We start from the raw sequence: 4690 nt of genomic DNA on the forward strand, positions 1-4690 counted from the left end.
TCTTTCCCTTTTGTCATCTTTGAAGCTCGATTTTGTAATATCTCTGTAATATCGCCCTCGACGAGATTCTATATTGGATATTTGAATCTATTATATCTATATACAGAGAGTATCTCAGGCGATTTCCGCTGCGAATGCTTCGGCGAGAGTTTGTCGGTCGATTTGTCTTTAAAGCAAAAGTTCGATCGGTAGTTGTATTCTCCCAGGCAACATTCTATTATCGAAAGTTAACTGCTCGAACATTTATTCAATGAAATATTTTACTACTTGGCTTTTTCCTTCAACAGAGTATGAACGCTCGATCTTTTCGTTATATCTTCTTGCCTTAATTTTCTAAATTCTACGTTTGGTGTTTCGACATTTTTGTTAAAGGGAAATCGACCACGTGTTAGTGAAAAGTCCAGAAATCGAAAGGAAAGAGATACCCTTGTATATACATATATAATCTACCTACTTAGTCGCAAAAATCTACATCGGCCCATTTTTTTTTTCTTTCTCTCTACTTTTACCGTGAGAAAATTGCAAGAAAGTGTTGGAATCGATAAGAAGCCGTCGCGTTCTCTTAATCATCTATGTATGTATATCTCAAAACAACGATTATATATAGCCTACCTTTTTCTCTCCCCCTCAGCTAACAGATAAACATTTTCAACAGCTAAGCGATAGCCATTAGAAAACGACACTTTTTCGCACTTTTCCTATATATAAAGACGATGGTACGCACGTAGACCTTTGTGACGAAGTCTGCGCAATATATATGTTTACGCAATTATTGTAATTGAATGTATGTCAATGTGTGCGCGTGTGTGTGTCCATGTGCTGGAGATACGTGTTCGTATTTAATATATATATATATATTTTATTCTATTAATTGTGTGGTATTCTCTCCTATTTATTACAGGATAATGCTACGTGTGGCGTAATCGATCGACCAATCTGATAACAAGTGATTTAGAAAGTAGCGGCGAATATGTGATAAAATTCTTTGACTTGCGTCTTGATGTTTAAATCGAGAGACATGCCCGCAAAAATTCACTCTTCCGACTAATTATTCTTCTACTAATAATAATAGGTACGTACATGTGTCTGTGTGTATACATTTTATATTGTATATATATATCGGGATATATCTGAATATAGAAAATCTTATATACAATTTACATTTAGGAGTTCTCTCTCAGGCGGATTATTAACGATCATTATTAAACACGTTACACGCTACGTTTTTTTTTTTGTTTTTTTTTTTGTTTTTTTTTTTTTTTAAATACGTCATATATTTAATAAACAGTGTCCTTGTAAAAAAAGGCGCCGAGAGATTGGCGCGAGGGATTGCCGTTCCTTTCTGTCGTCGGGGAAAATCCGGGAAGAGGTAGCGCGAACTCTGACCCCTTTCCGCAAAATTATACAACTTTGGCAATAACACGCCTGTCGCGAATACGGCAAATGCTAAACGCGTCGCGATAATAAACGGGTAACGGTGAATTGGAGATGAGAAATTGACGCGACCGTTTCGCATACGTCAGCTCGCTCGAATGCGTCAGAACGTGCGGAACCGGAGACCGGGCGTTTACCGTATTCGATTTATTTACGCGCGGAAACTTACTGGAATATCGTACGACGATAACGGCGATAATTACCTAGACGAAGCGAAGTTATAAGCACGCCTAATAATCGTAGTAGCGATATATATAATATACACAACTATATACGTATAAGTGGTATACAACGTATACGAACGATCTCGTTTCAGCGCGTTTCGTAGTAATATCAACGAGATATGATGTACTTCGCCGTTTCGTTAATTACACGATCGACAGAAGGGAAGGGATTCGTTCCCTTAAAGTTGTCGTTCCGCCGGAAATACAAGCCTAATTCCCTGGAATGAGCCGAGAAGCTGGGGGTAGAGGAGGTCGGGGATGAAAATTAGGTGAATCAAAACGAATCGCGCGACAGGAATCCATTTCCGCGAGATTGAATACCTTCGAGTTATCTAAAGCCAATCCGTGATTCTTCGCGGAGAGGAATTCGTAATATCGCGGAATAAATTCCCATCTCTCAATTCGTTTTCCTCCTCGCGGATGGGACACGGAGCGCCGCGAGATGAATCGTCGGATGATTTTACACATAATTCGTTGGATAATCCGAGTCCTTGTTTTAGATATGTAAAAAAAGAAAACGAAGCATCGAATCCGCGACTAGAAATGGCCAACGATAATTCGATAATTAAAGTCTCTATCATAAACTTTTAAAATAATTTTTATATAAATCAATAACTTTTAAAATAAGTAGAATAAACAGTTTATTATCATTTAAAAATTATTCACAAAGTATCTTTTCCGGAAATAAATTGTTCGATATCAATTTGAATTTTCATCATTCGCTATTATCGCAAATCATATTCTTACATAAGTCAGGAATGTATGTATAAGTTATGAACTGCATATATTATCTTGACTTTTATCTCTAACGATACTCATTCAATACTTATGACGATATCCATCGTAATACCTTCAATAGCCATTTCTAGCCTTGGCTAGCCTCGGCTTGCCTCGATCCATCGATGATCTGTAATTGATGGCATTGATGTTGCTAACAGCTGACGCTCCGACCTGGTTGGGAATGTATTGTCGACTTATTCAAAGGAGGATTTCCAATTTCGAATCAGATTCGCCGATAGCTACATTTCGCGGATATCATTAGCTATCTGTCTCGCCACAATCTTTCACGACCGTATTTATATATAAATATATAGAGCGATTAGACAATAGATAAAATAAGTAGAGCAACGATAAGGAATTAAATAGAATTTTATTTCAAAGTGTTAAATGTAGAGTATATAAAAATTTTAATAAAAATAATTAATTATAAAATAAATAAAATAATACTGTCGTATAATATAAAATAAAAAGAAAAATGTGAAAACAGCTCTTAGAGAGAGATAAAAAATTATTTAAAGAAACGTAGTAATAGATACGATTTTATAAAATCTGCATTTTTTCAAACCTGAAAATCAAATTCCGATTTGATCGCAATATATTATTCCGAGGACGCAAACATATATGAATGTACCGCGGTTCGATTTTAGATTCATTGTATGCACATCACTCGATATACCCTCGAGACACCACTCGAGTATCGACTATAAATACGGCCCTTCAAACGTGGAACTAGTAGTCGAGACGCGTTCAAGTGCAGGCGGCGGATCATCATCGTCATTATCAACATCATCGTTAGCTTCGGCGCGACGTGTATTTAAACATCGATCGCATCGATATCGATGAGGACGTCGCGACGGGATTGAGGAACATTGAGGAGGAAGAAGCACTCTCCGGTCTATCTTGATATATCCATAAAACGGATAAGGATTGATAAGGATAGTCGCGACACGAAGGAAATTATGGACACATTCCGACGATCTACGCTGCGAAAGGGCGGAGAGCGGGAGGGGGAGACGGATTCGTGGAAACGTGTATAATTACTCGCTAATTATCTACGTTTGTTAGAAATTTTCCGTAGGAATGTCTAAAAATGTTTCGGATGCGATCTACCCATAAAAAAAAAAAACATTAAAAACGTTGCGTCGATATGGAAAACGTGTAACTCGTATAATCGCATGTACAATACAGTTACAATCTCGTATAATTTCTCTTGCGATGCGTTCGTCAACAGATCTGTGCCTACGCGTGTTATGTATATATATATATATATGTGTGTGTGTGTGTGAATCTGCACGCATAATGAAATACGTTAACACAACTTGGATCTGCGTGTGTGTAGTATTGTGTGTGTCTGTCTGTTGTTTTATAATTCTAATTAGCATAGTTATTACAAAATTCTCTTACAACTATTCAACAAAAACCAATCTCGTAACAACTCTTATCTACTTGTTGTCATCATTTGCATACACACTTCTCTCTCTCATTCGATTTCGCACTCTCTCTCTCTCTCTTGTCATCTTCGCGAAAAAAAAGGGTTCTGACGCGCGCGCATTACACCAATCCCCCTAATCGTCATGCGGTAGTCTCGGATTGCAGAGCATTGCGGAATTTTCATGGAAGGGCATCGTCACGTCTACTATTATCGATTTAGTACATCGTTAAATTGAGACAGTCTACGGACAAGGGCCATGTGTAGCGTGGCCTTTCGAATAAAACTCTTTTTATAAAATTTTCATTCCGCGCAAGTTACTATTTTTTTTCAGCATATTTCAATAGGAATCCATATATTATTCGGTAATAATTTATTCCTACAACAATCTCTTCAATGTATTTTACTGAATATTTCAACATCAATATTATTCTGAATTTACGTTTCACTAACGCGTTCGCTCCCAGTTCAATATATTTTATCGAATCCATATATTTTCAAATTCAGTATAGTTTATTGAATTGCTATATATATGTAAATAATGGATTAAATAAATGAGAGTTAATTAAATATAGAGTCGCCCTCTTTGGCATAGACCGTCTCAGATAGCGAGCGACTTGTCGGAGAAAATTCGAGTGCTAAAATCGTGCGAACAAATTATATATTCGTTGATCTTCCACAACAATTCGTTGCTTATCCGTATGCAAAAGGAACGGCACTTGTAAAAATTGAAAAGAGAGCGACAATTCCGCGAGCGATCATTTCTGATAATCGACTATATCGTTAAAGCAAGCTCGAGATTAGCCTCGCATGCATTTTTCAC

This window comes from Formica exsecta, unplaced genomic scaffold (genome assembly GCF_003651465.1).
Source record: "Formica exsecta isolate Colony F162 unplaced genomic scaffold, ASM365146v1 scaffold733, whole genome shotgun sequence".
Classification (NCBI taxonomy): Eukaryota; Metazoa; Arthropoda; class Insecta; order Hymenoptera; family Formicidae; genus Formica; species Formica exsecta.